Genomic DNA, 20,114 nt, shown 5'->3' with positions numbered 1-20,114 from the left:
TCACATGTACCCATTCAGATGGAGACGTTTATTCTCAGCGAGGTAAGGCAAGTGTAGGACCTGGTATAAGAGAGATGCCGTAAAGAGGCTACCAGGTACACATAAAATTGACCATTTTTATGCGCTAAACGCTCTCATTTTTTATATTTCTAGTGCAGTAATGCAGTTCAAATTTCGTATTTCAAGTTTGCATGTTCTAGCGCTGCAGTGTGCTGCCTTATTTACTTAACTATATACGAGTTGGCTACTCTAGGTTCAGCACTTGTTCACACTTAGTCTATGTTTGGATGTGCCGGTAAGGTTTTTGAAATGTATTCTTTAGCCTTCTGATCTTGCACTCTGCATCCTAGCCACAGGTTTTTTATTACAGCAGGTCCAATACCCCTCCACAGAGAGAGAGAATTTTAGTCTAGGAAGAGGTTTCACATGTACCCATTCAAATGGAGACGTTTATTCTCAGCGAGGTAAGGCAAGTGTAGGACCTGGTATAAGAGAGATGCCGTAAAGGGGCTACCAGGTACACATAAAATTGGCCATTTTTATGCGCTAAACGCTCTCATTTTTTATATTTCTAGTGCAGTAATGCAGTTCAAATTTCGTATTTCAAGTTTGCATGTTCTAGCGCTGCAGTGTGCTGCCTTATTTACTTAACTATATACGAGTTGGCAACTCTAGGTTCAGCACTTGTTCACACTTAGTCTATGTTTGGATGTGCCGGTCAGGTTTTTGAAATGTATTCTTTCGCCTTCTGATCTTGCACTCTTTATCCTAGCCACAGGTTTTTTATTACAGCAGGTCCAATACCCCTCCACAGAGAGAGAGAATTTTAGTCTAGGAAGAGGTTTCACATGTACCCATTCAAATGGAGACGTTTATTCTCAGCGAGGTAAGGCAAGTGTAGGATCTGGTATAAGAGAGATGCCGTAAAGGGGCTACCAGGTACACATAAAATTGGCCATTTTTATGCGCTAAACGCTCTCATTTTTTATATTTCTTGTGCAGTAATGCAGTTCAAATTTCGTATTTCAAGTTTGCATGTTGTAGCGCTGCAGTGTGCTGCCTTATTTACTTAACTATATACGAGTTGGCGACTCTAGGTTCAGCACCTGTTCACAATTAGTCTATGTTTGGATGTGCCGGTCAGGTTTTTGAAATGTATTCTTTAGCCTTCTGATCGTGCACTCCGCCTCCTAGCCACAGGTGTTTTATTACAGCAGGTCCAATACCCCTCCACAGAGAGAGAGAATTTTAGTCCAGAAAGAGGTTTCACATGTACCCATTCAGATGGAGACGTTTATTCTCAGCGAGGTAAGGCAAGTGTAGGACCTGGTATAAGAGAGATGCCGTAAAGGGGCTACCAGGTACACATAAAATTGGCCATTTTTATGCGCTAAACGCTCTCATTTTTTATATTTCTTGTGCAGTAATGCAGTTCAAATTTCGTATTTCAAGTTTGCATGTTCTAGCGCTGCAGTGTGCTGCCTTATTTACTTAACTATATACGAGTTGGCAACTCTAGGTTCAGCACTTGTTCACACTTAGTCTATGTTTGGATGTGCCGGTCAGGTTTTTGAAATGTATTCTTTAGCCTTCTGATCGTGCACTCCGCCTCCTAGCCACAGGTGTTTTATTACAGCAGGTCCAATACCCCTCCACAGAGAGAGAGAATTTTAATCTAGGAAGAGGTTTCACATGTACCCATTCAGATGGAGATGTTTATTCTCAGCGAGGTAAGGCAGGTGTAGGACCTGGTATAAGAGAGATGCCGTAAAGGGGCTACCAGGTACACATAAAATTGGCCATTTTTATGCGCTAAACGCTCTCATTTTTTATATTTCTTGTGCAGTAATGCAGTTCAAATTTCGTATTTCAAGTTTGCATGTTCTAGCGCTGCAGTGTGCTGCATTATTTACTTAACTATATACAAGTTGGCGACTCTAGGTTCAGCACCTGTTCACAATTAGTCTATGTTTGGATGTGCCGGTCAGGTTTTTGAAATGTATTCTTTAGCCTTCTGATCGTGCACTCCGCCTCCTAGCCACAGGTGTTTTATTACAGCAGGTCCAATACCTCTCCACAGAGAGAGAGAATTTTAGTCTAGGAAGAGGTTTCACATGTACCCATTCAGATGGAGACGTTTATTCTCAGCGAGGTAAGGCAAGTGTAGGACCTGGTATAAGAGAGATGCCGTAAAGGGGCTACCAGGTACACATAAAATTGGCCATTTTTATGCGCTAAACGCTCTCATTTTTTATATTTCTAGTGCAGTAATGCAGTTCAAATTTCGTATTTCAAGTTTGCATGTTCTAGCGCTGCAGTGTGCTGCCTTATTTACTTAACTATATACGAGTTGGTGACTCTTGGTTCAGCTCCTGTTCACAATTAGTCTATGTTTGGATGTGCCGGTCATGTTTTGGAAATTTATTCATTAGCCTTCTGATCGTGCACTCCGCCTCCTAGCCACAGGTGTTTTATTACAGCAGGTCCAATACCCCTCCACAGAGAGAGAGAATTTTAGTCTAGGAAGAGGTTTCACATGTACCCATTCAGATGGAGACGTTTATTCTCAGCGAGGTAAGGCAAGTGTAGGACCTGGTATAAGAGAGATGCCGTAAAGGGGCTACCAGGTACACATAAAATTGGCCATTTTTATGCGCTAAAAGCTCTCATTTTTTATATTTCTTGTGCAGTAATGCAGTTCAAATTTCGTATTTCAAGTTTGCATGTTCTAGCGCTGCAGTGTGCTGCCTTATTTACTTAACTATATACGAGTTGGCGACTCTAGGTTCAGCACCTGTTCACAATTAGTCTATGTTTGGATGTGCCGGTCAGGTTTTTGAAATGTATTCTTTAGCCTTCTGATCGTGCACTCCGCCTCCTAGCCACAGGTGTTTTATTACAGCAGGTCCAATACCCCTCCACAGAGAGAGAGAATTTTAGTCTAGGAAGAGGTTTCACATGTACCCATTCAGATGGAGACGTTTATTCTCAGCGAGGTAAGGCAAGTGTAGGACCTGGTATAAGAGAGATGCTGTAAAGGGGCTACCAGGTACACATAAAATTGGCCATTTTTATGCGCTAAACGCTCTCATTTTTTATATTTCTAGTGCAGTAATGCAGTTCAAATTTCGTATTTCAAGTTTGCATGTTCTAGCGCTGCAGTGTGCTGCCTTATTTACTTAACTATATACGAGTTGGTGACTCTTGGTTCAGCACCTGTTCACACTTAGTCTATGTTTGGATGTGCCGGTCAGGTTTTTGAAATGTATTCTTTAGCCTTCTGATCTTGCACTCTGCATCCTAGCCACAGGTTTTTTATTACAGCAGGTCCAATACCCCTCCACAGAGAGAGAGAATTTTAGTCTAGGAAGAGGTTTCACATGTACCCATTCAGATGGAGACGTTTATTCTCAGCGAGGTAAGGCAAGTGTAGGACCTGGTATAAGAGAGATGCCGTAAAGGTGCTACCAGGTACACTTAAAATTGGCCATGTTTATGCGCTAAACGCTCTCATTTTTAATGTTTCTAGTGCAGTAATGCAGTTCAATTTTCGTATTTCAAGTTTGCATGTTCTAGCGCTGCAGTGTGCTGCCTTATTTACTTAACTATATACGAGTTGGCAACTCTAGGTTCAGCACTTGTTCACACTTAGTCTATGTTTGGATGTGCCGGTCTGGTTTTTGAAATGTATTCTTTAGCCTTCTGATCTTGCACTCTGCATCCTAGCCACAGGTTTTTTATTACAGCAGGTCCAATACCCCTCCACAGAGAGAGAGAATTTTAGTCTAGGAAGAGGTTTCACATGTACCCATTCAAATGGAGACGTTTATTCTCAGCGTGGTAAGGCAGGTGTAGAACCTGGTATAAGAGAGATGCCGTAAAGGGGCTACCAGGTACACATAAAATTGGCCATTTTTATGCGCTAAACGCTCTCATTTTTTATATTTCTAGTGCAGTAATGCAGTTCAAATTTCGTATTTCAAGTTTGCATGTTGTAGCGCTGCAGTGTGCTGTCTTATTTACTTAACTATATACGAGTTGGCGACTCTAGGTTCAGCACCTGTTCACACTTAGTCTATGTTTGGATGTGCCGGTCAGGTTTTTGAAATGTATTCTTTAGCCTTCTGATCGTGCACTCCGCCTCCTAGCCACAGGTGTTTTATTACAGCAGGTCCAGTACCCCTCCACAGAGAGAGAGAATTTTAGTCTAGGAAGAGGTTTCACATGTACCCATTCAGATGGAGACGTTTATTCTCAGCGAGGTAAGGCAAGTGTAGGACCTGGTATAAGAGAGATGCCGTAAAGGGGCTACCAGGTACACATAAAATTGGCCATTTTTATGCGCTAAACGCTCTCATTTTTTATATTTCTAGTGCAGTAATGCAGTTCAAATTTTGTATTTCAAGTTTGCATGTTCTAGCGCTGCAGTGTGCTGCCTTATTTACTTAACTATATACGAGTTGGCAACTCTAGGTTCAGCACTTGTTCACACTTAGTCTATGTTTGGATGTGCCGGTCAGGTTTTTGAAATGTATTCTATAGCCTTCTGATCTTGCACTCTGCATCCTAGCCACAGGTTTTTTATTACAGCAGGTCCAATACCCCTCCACAGAGAGAGAGAATTTTAGTCTAGGAAGAGGTTTCACATGTACCCATTCAAATGGAGACGATTATTCTCAGCGAGGTAAGGCAAGTGTAGGACCTGGTATAAGACAGATGCCGTAAAGGGGCTACCAGGTACACATAAAATTGGCAATTTTTATGCGCTAAACGCTCTCATTTTTTATATTTCTAGTGCAGTAATGCAGTTCAAATTTCGTATTTCAAGTTTGCATGTTCTAGCGCTGCAGTGTGCTGCCTTATTTACTTAACTATATACGAATTGGCGACTCTAGGTTCAGCACCTGTTCACACTTAGTCTATGTTTGGATGTGCCGGTCAGGTTTTTGAAATGTATTCTTTAGCCTTCTGATCTTGCACTCCGCCTCCTAGCCACAGGTGTTTTATTACAGCTGGTCCAATACCCCTCCACAGAGAGAGAGAATTTTAGTCTAGGAAGAGGTTTCACATGTACCCATTCAGATGGAGACGTTTATTCTCAGCGAGGTAAGGCAAGTGTAGGACCTGGTATAAGAGAGATGCCGTAAAGGGGCTACCAGGTACACATAAAATTGGCCATTTTTATGCGCTAGACGCTCTCATTTTTTATATTTCTAGTGCAGTAATGCAGTTCAAATTTCGTATTTCAAGTTTGCATGTTCTAGCGCTGCAGTGTGCTGCCTTATTTACTTAACTATATACGAGTTGGCGACTCTAGGTTCAGCACCTGTTCACACTTAGTCTATGTTTGGCTGTGCCGGTCAGGTTTTTGAAATGTATTCTTTAGCCTTCTGATCGTGCACTCCGCCTCCTAGCCACAGTAGTTTTATTACAGCAGGTCCAATACCCCTCCACACAGAGAGAGAATTTTAGTCTAGGAAGAGGTTTCACATGTACCCATTCAGATGGAGACGTTTATTCTCAGCGAGGTAAGGCAAGTGTAGGACCTGGTATAAGAGAGATGCCGTAAAGGGGGTACCAGGTACACATAAAATTGGCCATTTTTATGCGCTAAACGCTCTCATTTTTTATATTTCTAGTGCAGTAATGCAGTTCAAATTTCGTATTTCAAGTTTGCATGTTCTAGCGCTGCAGTGTGCTGCCTTATTTACTTAACTATATACGAGTTGGCGACTCTAGGTTCAGCACCTGTTCACACTTAGTCTATGTTTGGATGTGCCGGTCACGTTTTTGAAATGTATTCTTTAGCCTTCTGATCGTGCACTCCGCCTCCTAGCCACAGGTGTTTTATTACAGCAGGTCCAATACCCCTCCACAGAGAGAGAGAATTTTCGTCTAGGAAGAGGTTTCACATGTACCCATTCAGATGGAGACGTTTATTCTCAGCGAGGTAAGGCAAGTGTAGGACCTGGTATAAGAGAGATGCCGTAAAGGGGCTACCAGGTACACATAAAATTGGCCATTTTTATGCGCTAAACGCTCTCATTTTTTATATTTCTAGTGCAGTAATGCAGTTCAAATTTCGTATTTCAAGTTTGCATGTTCTAGCGCTGCAGTGTGCTGCCTTATTTACTTAACTATATACGAGTTGGCGACTCTAGGTTCAGCACCTGTTCACACTTAGTCTATGTTTGGATGTGCCGGTCAGGTTTTAGAAATGTATTCTTTAGCCTTCTGATCGTGCACTCCGCCTCCTAGCCACAGGTGTTTTATTACAGCAGGTCCAATACCCCTCCACAGAGAGAGAGAATTTTAGTCTAGGAAGAGGTTTCACATGTACCCATTCAGATGGAGACGTTTATTCTCAGCGAGGTAAGGCAAGTGTAGGACCTGGTATAAGAGAGATGCCGTAAAGAAGCTACCAGGTACACATAAAATTGACCATTTTTATGCGCTAAACGCTCTCATTTTTTATATTTCTAGTGCAGTAATGCAGTTCAAATTTCGTATTTCAAGTTTGCATGTTCTAGCGCTGCAGTGTGCTGCCTTATTTACTTAACTATATACGAGTTGGCTACTCTAGGTTCAGCACTTGTTCACACTTAGTCTATGTTTGGATGTGCCGGTAAGGTTTTTGAAATGTATTCTTTAGCCTTCTGATCTTGCACTCTGCATCCTAGCCACAGGTTTTTTATTACAGCAGGTCCAATACCCCTCCACAGAGAGAGAGAATTTTAGTCTAGGAAGAGGTTTCACATGTACCCATTCAAATGGAGACGTTTATTCTCAGCGAGGTAAGGCAAGTGTAGGACCTGGTATAAGAGAGATGCCGTAAAGGGGCTACCAGGTACACATAAAATTGGCCATTTTTATGCGCTAAACGCTCTCATTTTTTATATTTCTAGTGCAGTAATGCAGTTCAAATTTCGTATTTCAAGTTTGCATGTTCTAGCGCTGCAGTGTGCTGCCTTATTTACTTAACTATATACGAGTTGGCGACTCTAGGTTCAGCACCTGTTCACAATTAGTCTATGTTTGGATGTGCCGGTCAGGTTTTTGAAATGTATTCTTTAGCCTTCTGATCGTGCACTCCGCCTCCTAGCCACAGGTGTTTTATTACAGCAGGTCCAATACCCCTCCAGAGAGAGAGAGAATTTTAGTCCAGAAAGAGGTTTCACATGTACCCATTCAGATGGAGACGTTTATTCTCAGCGAGGTAAGGCAAGTGTAGGACCTGGTATAAGAGAGATGCCGTAAAGGGGCTACCAGGTACACATAAAATTGGCCATTTTTATGCGCTAAACGCTCTCATTTTTTATATTTCTTGTGCAGTAATGCAGTTCAAATTTCGTATTTCAAGTTTGCATGTTCTAGCGCTGCAGTGTGCTGCCTTATTTACTTAACTATATACGAGTTGGCAACTCTAGGTTCAGCACTTGTTCACACTTAGTCTATGTTTGGATGTGCCGGTCAGGTTTTTGAAATGTATTCTTTAGCCTTCTGATCGTGCACTCCGCCTCCTAGCCACAGGTGTTTTATTACAGCAGGTCCAATACCCCTCCACAGAGAGAGAGAATTTTAATCTAGGAAGAGGTTTCACATGTACCCATTCAGATGGAGATGTTTATTCTCAGCGAGGTAAGGCAGGTGTAGGACCTGGTATAAGAGAGATGCCGTAAAGGGGCTACCAGGTACACATAAAATTGGCCATTTTTATGCGCTAAACGCTCTCATTTTTTATATTTCTTGTGCAGTAATGCAGTTCAAATTTCGTATTTCAAGTTTGCATGTTCTAGCGCTGCAGTGTGCTGCCTTATTTACTTAACTATATACAAGTTGGCGACTCTAGGTTCAGCACCTGTTCACAATTAGTCTATGTTTGGATGTGCCGGTCAGGTTTTTGAAATGTATTCTTTAGCCTTCTGATCGTGCACTCCGCCTCCTAGCCACAGGTGTTTTATTACAGCAGGTCCAATACCTCTCCACAGAGAGAGAGAATTTTAGTCTAGGAAGAGGTTTCACATGTACCCATTCAGATGGAGACGTTTATTCTCAGCGAGGTAAGGCAAGTGTAGGACCTGGTATAAGAGAGATGCCGTAAAGGGGCTACCAGGTACACATAAAATTGGCCATTTTTATGCGCTAAACGCTCTCATTTTTTATATTTCTAGTGCAGTAATGCAGTTCAAATTTCGTATTTCAAGTTTGCATGTTCTAGCGCTGCAGTGTGCTGCCTTATTTACTTAACTATATACGAGTTGGTGACTCTTGGTTCAGCTCCTGTTCACAATTAGTCTATGTTTGGATGTGCCGGTCATGTTTTTGAAATTTATTCATTAGCCTTCTGATCGTGCACTCCGCCTCCTAGCCACAGGTGTTTTATTACAGCAGGTCCAATACCCCTCCACAGAGAGAGAGAATTTTAGTCTAGGAAGAGGTTTCACATGTACCCATTCAGATGGAGACGTTTATTCTCAGCGAGGTAAGGCAAGTGTAGGACCTGGTATAAGAGAGATGCCGTAAAGGGGCTACCAGGTACACATAAAATTGGCCATTTTTATGCGCTAAACGCTCTCATTTTTTATATTTCTTGTGCAGTAATGCAGTTCAAATTTCGTATTTCAAGTTTGCATGTTCTAGCGCTGCAGTGTGCTGCCTTATTTACTTAACTATATACGAGTTGGCGACTCTAGGTTCAGCACCTGTTCACAATTAGTCTATGTTTGGATGTGCCGGTCAGGTTTTTGAAATGTATTCTTTAGCCTTCTGATCGTGCACTCCGCCTCCTAGCCACAGGTGTTTTATTACAGCAGGTCCAATACCCCTCCACAGAGAGAGAGAATTTTAGTCTAGGAAGAGGTTTCACATGTACCCATTCAGATGGAGACGTTTATTCTCAGCGAGGTAAGGCAAGTGTAGGACCTGGTATAAGAGAGATGCCGTAAAGGGGCTACCAGGTACACATAAAATTGGCCATTTTTATGCGCTAAACGCTCTCATTTTTTATATTTCTAGTGCAGTAATGCAGTTCAAATTTCGTATTTCAAGTTTGCATGTTCTAGCGCTGCAGTGTGCTGCCTTATTTACTTAACTATATACGAGTTGGTGACTCTTGGTTCAGCACCTGTTCACACTTAGTCTATGTTTGGATGTGCCGGTCAGGTTTTTGAAATGTATTCTTTAGCCTTCTGATCTTGCACTCTGCATCCTAGCCACAGGTTTTTTATTACAGCAGGTCCAATACCCCTCCACAGAGAGAGAGAATTTTAGTCTAGGAAGAGGTTTCACATGTACCCATTCAAATGGAGACGTTTATTCTCAGCGTGGTAAGGCAGGTGTAGAACCTGGTATAAGAGAGATGCCGTAAAGGGGCTACCAGGTACACATAAAATTGGCCATTTTTATGCGCTAAACGCTCTCATTTTTTATATTTCTAGTGCAGTAATGCAGTTCAAATTTCGTATTTCAAGTTTGCATGTTGTAGCGCTGCAGTGTGCTGCCTTATTTACTTAACTATATACGAGTTGGCGACTCTAGGTTCAGCACCTGTTCACAATTAGTCTATGTTTGGATGTGCCGGTCAGGTTTTTGAAATGTATTCTTTAGCCTTCTGATCGTGCACTCCGCCTCCTAGCCACAGGTGTTTTATTACAGCAGGTCCAATACCCCTCCACAGAGAGAGAGAATTTTAGTCCAGGAAGAGGTTTCACATGTACCCATTCAGATGGAGACGTTTATTCTCAGCGAGGTAAGGCAAGTGTAGGACCTGGTATAAGAGAGATGCCGTAAAGGGGCTACCAGGTACACATAAAATTGGCCATTTTTATGCGCTAAACGCTCTCATTTTTTATATTTCTAGTGCAGTAATGCAGTTCAAATTTCGTATTTCAAGTTTGCATGTTCTAGCGCTGCAGTGTGCTGCCTTATTTACTTAACTATATACGAGTTGGTGACTCTAGGTTCAGCACCTGTTCACACTTAGTCTATGTTTGGATGTGCCGGTCAGGTTTTTGAAATGTATTCTTTAGCCTTCTGATCGTGCACTCCGCCTCCTAGCCACAGGTGTTTTATTACAGCAGGTCCAATACCCCTCCACAGAGAGAGAGAATTTTAATCTAGGAAGAGGTTTCACATGTACCCATTCAGATGGAGACATTTATTCTCAGCGAGGTAAGGCATGTGTAGGACCTGGTATAAGAGAGATGCCGTAAAGGGGCTACCAGGTACACATAAAATTGGCCATTTTTATGCGCTAAACGCTCTCATTTTTTATATTTCTTGTGCAGTAATGCAGTTCAAATTTCGTATTTCAAGTTTGCATGTTCTAGCGCTGCAGTGTGCTGCCTTATTTACTTAACTATATACGAGTTGGCGACTCTAGGTTCAGCACCTGTTCACAATTAGTCTATGTTTGGATGTGCCGGTCAGGTTTTTGAAATGTATTCTTTAGCCTTCTGATCGTGCACTCCGCCTCCTAGCCACAGATGTTTTATTACAGCAGGTCCAATACCCCTCCACAGAGAGAGAGAATTTTAGTCTAGGAAGAGGTTTCACATGTACCCATTCAGATGGAGACGTTTATTCTCAGCGAGGTAAGGCAAGTGTAGGACCTGGTATAAGAGAGATGCCCTAAAGGGGCTACCAGGTACACATAAAATTGGCCATTTTTATGCGCTAAACGCTCTCATTTTTTATATTTCTAGTGCAGTAATGCAGTTCAAATTTCGTATTTCAAGTTTGCATGTTCTAGCACTGCAGTGTGCTGCCTTATTTACTTAACTATATACGAGTTGGTGACTCTTGGTTCAGCTCCTGTTCACACTTAGTCTATGTTTGGATGTGCCGGTCAGGTTTTTGAAATGTATTCTTTAGCCTTCTGATCGTGCACTCCGCCTCCTAGCCACAGGTGTTTTATTACAGCAGGTCCAATACCCCTCCACAGAGAGAGAGAATTTTAGTCTAGGAAGAGGTTTCACATGTACCCATTCAGATGGAGACGTTTATTCTCAGCGAGGTAAGGCAAGTGTAGGACCTGGTATAAGAGAGATGCCGTAAAGGGGCTACCAGGTACACATAAAATTGGCCATTTTTATGCGCTAAACGCTCTCATTTTTTATATTTCTAGTGCAGTAATGCAGTTCAAATTTCGTATTTCAAGTTTGCATGTTGTAGCGCTGCAGTGTGCTGCCTTATTTACTTAACTATATACGAGTTGGCGACTCTAGGTTCAGCACCTGTTCACAATTAGTCTATGTTTGGATGTGCCGGTCAGGTTTTTGAAATGTATTCTTTAGCCTTCTGATCGTGCACTCCGCCTCCTAGCCACAGGTGTTTTATTACAGCAGGTCCAATACCCCTCCACAGAGAGAGAGAATTTTAGTCCAGGAAGAGGCTTCACATGTACCCATTCAGATGGAGACGTTTATTCTCAGCGAGGTAAGGCAAGTGTAGGACCTGGTATAAGAGAGATGCCGTAAAGGGGCTACCAGGTACACATAAAATTGGCCATTTTTATGCGCTAAGCGCTCTCATTTTTTATATTTCTAGTGCAGTAATGCAGTTCAAATTTCGTATTTAAAGTTTGCATGTTCTAGCGCTGCAGTGTGCTGCCTTATTTACTTAACTATATACGAGTTGGTGACTCTAGGTTCAGCACCTGTTCACACTTAGTCTATGTTTGGATGTGCCGGTCAGGTTTTTGAAATGTATTCTTTAGCCTTCTGATCGTGCACTCCGCCTCCTAGCCACAGGTGTTTTATTACATCAGGTCCAATACCCCTCCACAGAGAGAGAGAATTTTAGTCTAGGAAGAGGTTTCACATGTACCCATTCAGATGGAGACGTTTATTCTCAGCGAGGTAAGGCAAGTGTAGGACCTGGTATAAGAGAGATGCCGTAAAGGGGCTACCAGGTACACATAAAATTGGCCATTTTTATGCGCTAAACGCTCTCATTTTTTATATTTCTTGTGCAGTAATGCAGTTCAAATTTCGTATTTCAAGTTTGCATGTTCTAGCGCTGCAGTGTGCTGCCTTATTTACTTAACTATATACGAGTTGGCGACTCTAGGTTCAGCACCTGTTCACAATTAGTCTATGTTTGGATGTGCCGGTCAGGTTTTTGAAATGTATTCTTTAGCCTTCTGATCGTGCACTCCGCCTCCTAGCCACAGGTGTTTTATTACAGCAGGTCCAATACCCCTCCACAGAGAGAGAGAATTTTAGTCTAGGAAGAGGTTTCACATGTACCCATTCAGAGGGAGACGTTTATTCTCAGCGAGGTAAGGCAAGTGTAGGACCTGGTATAAGAGAGATGCCGTAAAGGGGCTACCAGGTACACATAAAATTGGCCATTTTTATGCGCTAAACGCTCTCATTTTTTATATTTCTAGTGCAGTAATGCAGTTCAAATTTCGTATTTCAAGTTTGCATGTTCTAGCGCTGCAGTGTGCTGCCTTATTTACTTAACTATATACGAGTTGGTGACTCTTGCTTCAGCACCTGTTCACACTTAGTCTATGTTTGGATGTGCCGGTCAGGTTTTTGAAATGTATTCTTTAGCCTGCTGATCTTGCACTCTGCATCCTAGCCACAGGTTTTTTATTACAGCAGGTCCAATACCCCTCCACAGAGAGAGAGAATTTTAGTCTAGGAAGAGGTTTCACATGTACCCATTCAGATGGAGACGTTTATTCTCAGCGAGGTAAGGCAAGTGTAGGACCTGGTATAAGAGAGATGCCGTAAAGGTGCTACCAGGTACACTTAAAATTGGCCATGTTTATGCGCTAAACGCTCTCATTTTTTATATTTCTAGTGCAGTAATGCAGTTCAAATTTCGTATTTCAAGTTTGCATGTTGTAGCGCTGCAGTGTGCTGCCTTATTTACTTAACTATATACGAGTTGGCGACTCTAGGTTCAGCACCTGTTCACAATTAGTCTATGTTTGGATGTGCCGGTCAGGTTTTTGAAATGTATTCTTTAACCTTCTGATCGTGCACTCCTCCTCCTAGCCACAGGTGTTTTATTACAGCAGGTCCAATACCCCTCCACAGAGAGAGAGAATTTTAGTCTAGGAAGAGGTTTCACATGTACCCATTCAGATGGAGACGTTTATTCTCAGCGAGGTAAGGCAAGTGTAGGACCTGGTATAAGAGAGATGCCGTAAAGGGGCTACCAGGTACACATAAAATTGGCCATTTTTATGCGCTAAACGCTCTCATTTTTTATATTTCTAGTGCAGTAATGCAGTTCAAATTTCGTATTTCAAGTTTGCATGTTGTAGCGCTGCAGTGTGCTGCCTTATTTACTTAACTATATACGAGTTGGCGACTCTAGGTTCAGCACCTGTTCACAATTAGTCTATGTTTGGATGTGCCGGTCAGGTTTTTGAAATGTATTCTTTAGCCTTCTGATCGTGCACTCCGCCTCCTAGCCACAGGTGTTTTATTACAGCAGGTCCAATACCCCTCCACAGAGAGAGAGAATTTTAGTCCAGGAAGAGGCTTCACATGTACCCATTCAGATGGAGACGTTTATTCTCAGCGAGGTAAGGCAAGTGTAGGACCTGGTATAAGAGAGATGCCGTAAAGGGGCTACCAGGTACACATAAAATTGGCCATTTTTATGCGCTAAGCGCTCTCATTTTTTATATTTCTAGTGCAGTAATGCAGTTCAAATTTTGTATTTAAAGTTTGCATGTTCTAGCGCTGCAGTGTGCTGCCTTATTTACTTAACTATATACGAGTTGGTGACTCTAGGTTCAGCACCTGTTCACACTTAGTCTATGTTTGGATGTGCTGGTCAGGTTTTTGAAATGTATTCTTTAGCCTTCTGATCGTGCACTCCGCCTCCTAGCCACAGGTGTTTTATTACATCAGGTCCAATACCCCTCCACAGAGAGAGAGAATTTTAGTCTAGGAAGAGGTTTCACATGTACCCATTCAGATGGAGACGTTTATTCTCAGCGAGGTAAGGCATGTGTAGGACCTGGTATAAGAGAGATGCCGTAAAGGGGCTACCAGGTACACATAAAATTGGCCATTTTTATGCGCTAAACGCTCTCATTTTTTATATTTCTTGTGCAGTAATGCAGTTCAAATTTCGTATTTCAAGTTTGCATGTTCTAGCGCTGCAGTGTGCTGCCTTATTTACTTAACTATATACGAGTTGGCGACTCTAGGTTCAGCAACTGTTCACACTTAGTCTATGTTTGGATGTGCCGGTCAGGTTTTTGAAATGTATTCTTTAGCCTCCTGATCGTGCACTCCGCCTCCTAGCCACAGGTGTTTTATTACAGCAGGTCCAATACCCCTCCACAGAGAGAGAGAATTTTAGTCTAGGAAGAGGTTTCACATTTACCCATTCAGATGGAGACGTTTATTCTCAGCGAGGTAAGGCAAGTGTAGGACCTGGTATAAGAGAGATGCCGTAAAGGGGCTACCAGGTACACATAAAATTGGCCATTTTTATGCGCTAAACGCTCTCATTTTTTATATTTCTAGTGCAGTAATGCAGTTCAAATTTCGTATTTCAAGTTTGCATGTTGTAGCGCTGCAGTGTGCTGCCTTATTTACTTAACTATATACGAGTTGGCGACTCTAGGTTTAGCAACTGTTCACACTTAGTCTATGTTTGGATGTGCCGGTCAGGTTTTTGAAATGTATTCTTTAGCCTTCTGATCGTGCACTCCGCCTCCTAGCCACAGGTGTTTTATTACAGCAGGTCCAATACCCCTCCACAGAGAGAGAATTTTAGTCTAGGAAGAGGTTTCACATGTACCCATTCAGATGGAGACGTTTATTCTCAGCGAGGTAAGGCAAGTGTAGGACCTGGTATAAGAGAGATGCCGTAAAGGGGCTACCAGGTACACATAAAATTGGCCATTTTTATGCGCTAAACGCTCTCATTTTTTATATTTCTAGTGCAGTAATGCAGTTAAAATTTCGTATTTCAAGTTTGCATGTTCTAGCGCTGCAGTGTGCTGCCTTATTTACTTAACCGGATCATAACACTTCTCCTCCTCTTCTCTCTCCTCCACACCTCCCATCTTCTCCTCCCTCTGTTCCTTTTTCCTCACTCCTCACCTCCTCCTCCTATACACCTTTCATCAACTCCTCCTTCTTCTTCTTCTTCATCTCTTCATTCTTCTCTGCTGGATCTCTTCTTCTCTGCCCCATACATCTCCTCCTGTTTCAGACTCGTCTTCTTCTGTGTTGCCGGCTGGGCCAACGCCCAATTTAAACAATGTGCTGCTTACAGCACAAGGCACCCCTTCTATGTCCCTGGCACAGTCCAGCCATTGCCAGTTGTGCTATCAGGGGAAAGAAGGTGAAAATCCCCCTACACACTATGCAGTAGGCAGCCCCCAGACACATCAGGCAGCAGACAGCTCAGCCCTGGATGCAGAGGGGGGAGGACTGACATCATCATCATCGGCTGATAATGTAGAACTTCAGCACCGGCCAGAGCTGCCTACATTCACATCAACATAGAACTATAAGCCTATGCTTCAGCAAGGGGGGAGACATCCTCACGCAAAAAGGCAACTTTTAAGTCCAAATATCAGCCAGTGTATGACCCCAGCACACGCTATCACAACTATTCCTCAGATGAAGATGAGGAGGGAACATCATACATGCTGACCAGTACTAGGAAAAGAAACCCACAGGCACCAAGGATGCAGGGGCAGATAGAGGAACCACCATTACACTATGTGAACTTCACCCCAAGTCAGATGACCAGCATTCTCAACAATCTTCCAGACCCAGAGATGCATCCCATGCCATTTTACCGAAGAATTTAGTAGAAACAGCGAACATATATAGCCACCTGGAATGATCTCTGGGCCATAAATAGAAATAGAAGCAGGTGATGCACTCTGGCCAATCATGAAGGAACAATTCAAACTTCCAGCAGAATTAGATGTACATGCTTGGGAGTCAGGGCCACAGCTAAATGAAGAGCTCAGAGAGTAGGCCAAAGGCAGATTGGCAGGACAAGCCCTCAGCTTTCATGACATGAGCCAAGACAAGACAGAGTCTGTAAAGAAGTTTCATGGTAGAGTAATGCAAGTATTCCAAGACTTGGGCTTCACCATTCATGACCAGATACACAGGCAAATGTTGGCACAGGCCTTTGTGCATGGACTGAGACAGCCAATCAGGAAACCACTGACAGTGGTTAGGCCCGGAAACAGGTCAATAGCAGTGGACTGGCCCTGCAAAATGGGTTATGTGCGCCATTGAGACTGTTTATTGCCAGTTGTCACCAAAACTGCTGCCATTAAAGCGCCACGAAGAGCGCGAGGGAAGAAGAGGCATACCTTTATGGGCGGAGCTAGCTGAAAAGAGCGCGAAGAAGGAAATGGGTGCCACGCTGCTGAGAACGCCGGAATGGGAGCCAGAAGTGAAGACGCTGCAAACATACCGGAAGAACCGCTGCAGACTCCGGAGAGGTGTCATCGACCTCAATAAGGTTAGCAAAGGGGAGAAGCTATGTCAAACAAGGGGGAAGAAGTGGAGGCAGATGCAGCCGCAGCCTCTGTAATGCCCCAAGACCTCAGGTTGGATGCAGCCACAGGTCACATGGCACCCCCGGGCCTCGCCACGGACACACCTGCAGGCCCCATCTTACCACCAGACCCCGCAGGGCCCGCAGCTTCAATCAGCAGGCTGGACCCTGCTGTCGCTACAGTGCCCATCATACCGTTGTCCACAGTAGCCAAAGGGATTGAGTCCCAACCAGAAGTGCAGAAGACGGCCCCTCTCATGGTGACCACTGACCTGGAAGCACAACCACCCTACAAAGACAGAAGAAGTGTCAAGTGTTGCAACTGTGGCAAGTTTGGCCATTTCTGGAACCAGTGCAGAGCACCCATGCAACCCAAGAGTTGGTCCAGAGAAACAGGTCAAGGAAGAAGTACAGAAAGCAGTGAAGTACCCCGTCCATGGGACAGGGGCAAGCAAGCCAGGTCTGCAAGACACTACGCTCCTGACGTGTAAAACCCATCTGCAGGACCAATACCTAAAATTTCCCTGAAAGTGGATGGCGTTGTCAGATCTTTTCTTCTGCACACCGCTGCAGCCAGAAGTGTGATGAGACCTGTGGAACTCCCCGATCCCACCTGCAGAATGCTCACACAGAATGCTCTGTGTCTCGCATGGGCATTAATGGTCAAGTCAGACATTCCCAGCCTACAAAGCCTCTGAGCGTGTGCACTCAGCCAGGACACTCTATCCTGTCCCAGTTTGTGGGGTCAGGGACCTGCCGCTCAACCTGCTAGGAGCGGACCTACTGTAGAAGCTGAAGGCAACCACAGTGTACCAGGAAGATGGGACTGTGACACTTTCTTCATCCCTGACCCAAGAAGAATCATGCTGGCTGCCCTACAAGAACCTCACACAAGCCTACCCAAGGAGGTACTGGATGTACCTTGGGGTCTAAAGGACCCCAAGACATAGCAAAACCTCAAGTTGCACCAGTACGGGTGTCACTCAAGCCAGGTACCCCATACCCTAGTAAGGTCCAGCATCCCCTGTCCATCGCCTAGAGTCAAGCTGTCTCTGACCAACTGAAGATCTACCTGGAAAGAGGAATCATTGTTCCTTTCACATCGCCTTGCAATACCCCGCTTTCCCGGTCAAGAAAAAGACTGTAAAAGGAGAACCAGCCAAGTTCAAAATGGTACATGACCTGAGAGCTGTGAATGACGCCACAGTGTATGAAACTCCAATTGTGCCGAATCTGCACACTCTGCTCTCAAATGTGCCTTCCACAGCAAAAGTGTTCACAGTGACCGACCTGGCTAATGCTTTATCCAGTGTTCCCCTTCATCCAGATGACCAATACCTGTTTGCCTTAACGCACCAGGGGGAACAGCACACTTGGACAGTGATGCCACAGCGGGCCCAGAATAGCCCTTCACAGTTCAGCAAAGCAATGTGCACAGTCCTCACCAACTGGGTAACAGAATATGCAAAAGTAACCCTGCTTCAATACATGGATGATGTACTCCTTTGTGCAGTTGACTTGACACATGTAAAGCCCTTTTCTTGTCTCTCCTACTCTACCTGGCAGAGCAGCACTGCAAGGTCTCAAAGGACAAAGTCCAGTGGTGTCTGAAGCGAGTTACGTTCCAGGGACACTGTATTGCTTACCAGACGAAACACCTGTCAGATGACCGGACGACCACAGTGGAGAAGATGGTTCCTCCAACAACTCCAAAGGTGCTACAGGCCTTCCTTGGTCTAGTTTCGTATTGCAGACCCAGGATCCCTGATGCCTCAGTCCTAATGCAGCCTCTTTATGATTGTGTCAATGTAACCCCGTTCCTCCTGACAGATGCAGCCTTCAGCTCATTCAAGAAGTTAAAAGGCTCTGTAGTCTCAGCACCAGCACTAGGCTTACCTGACTACGAGAAGCCATTCTGTCTCTACCTGATGGAAAAAGAAGGCCTTGCTACTGGAGTCCTAACGCAGCTTCAGGGGGGAAAGAAGAGACCTTTGGGCTACTTTTCAGCTCGTCTGGATCCAGTTGCAAAGGGGAGTCCCCTCCTGCATAAGATCAGCATTTGTAGCACAAGCCCTCCTGGACAAGAATACTGACATCATTCTTGGATATCCATTGGAAATACTGGCTTCGCATGACATCTCAGCAATCCTCAACCAAACCCAGCCAAAACATCTCTCACCGCCAGGCATCTTCGCCTCCAGTGCTCTCTACTCCTGCCCGACAATGTCACCATCTCCAGATGCACATTCCTCAACCCATCCAATCTACTCCCACTCCCAAGGGGGGATACAGATATGGACCCTCAGATCAAAATTCTGATCAAAACCTGCATGATACCTTCCATAGGGATCTGGATTTGCTCCGGACAGGTGACCATGATTGCTTCAGCATCATGCAACAGGAAACAGCAGGACTACCCAAGGTGGCAGAAGAGCCACTGACCAACCCAGAGTTAATCCTCTATGTGGATGGCTCCAGATTTACAGATGATGAAGGAAGATTCCACACAGGATGTGCAGTGACCAGCAATCAAGAGATCCTGTGGTCCAGTACTTTGCTGCCTAGTCTATCAGCCCAGGAAGCAGAACTGATAGCGCTGACGAAGGCCTGCCAGATTGCAGAAGGCAAAACTGCGAACATATACACCGATTCAAGGTACTCGCATGGCATAGCACATGACTTTGGACCCATCTGGGTTACAGGGGACTTCATCACAGCAAGCGGAACAACCGTGAAGCATGATGGAGCCATCAAGGACCTGCTGGACGCACTCCAACTTCCAAAAATGGTGGTAGTACTAAAAGTCAAAGCACATAGAAAATTGAACACAGTAGAGGCACGGGGTAATAACATGGCGGATATGGCAGCCAAAGAAGCAGCCAAAGGAAGACAATATGGAGAAGTGGGAGAGGTTGTAGAACCGGACGGCTACTACATGACGATGGAAGACAAGAAACCTGTCCAGATGACGTCCTGGGATCTGCTCAAAAAGCTGCAAGAGCAAGCCCCAAAAGGACAAGAAGGAATGCTGGATGCGGAAGGGAGCAACACATGAAGAAGGAAGGGTATACACAATGGACTACAAACCCTGTTTACCCCAAAGCATGTACCCTATGGTGGTCCAGTGGGCACTTAGGCCCACACACAGATCAAAGACACAGAAGAATGATCTGATTGTGCTTACTGGCTCGCTCCAGGGATCTCCACCCTAACAGCCAAGTTCACTAGCAGCTGTTTGACCTGCAGCAAATGCAACCCTGGAAGAATGGAGAAAGTTCCCACACATCATTTTGCCAAACCACTGTACCCCTTCCAGAGGATCCAGATAGACCACATCCAGATGCCGCCAAATGGAGGCTTCGAATATGCACTTGTGGTCGTAGACGTGTTCTCAGGATGGCTAGAAGCTTTCCCAATGAGGAACCAGTCAGCAAAGACTACTGCAAAGAAGATACTTTCAGAGATGAGATACGCAGATATGGGGTCCCAGAAGTGATAGAGAGTGACCAGGGACCCGCATTCACAGCAAATCTCACATGGGAGTTCTGGTCAGTAGTAGGGTCAAACTTAGGCTTACATACCTCTTACAATCCCCAGAATAGCGA

This window comes from Ranitomeya imitator, chromosome 3 (assembly GCF_032444005.1).
Source record: "Ranitomeya imitator isolate aRanImi1 chromosome 3, aRanImi1.pri, whole genome shotgun sequence".
NCBI classification, from domain to species: Eukaryota; Metazoa; Chordata; class Amphibia; order Anura; family Dendrobatidae; genus Ranitomeya; species Ranitomeya imitator.
This window is presented reverse-complemented; position numbering follows the sequence as displayed.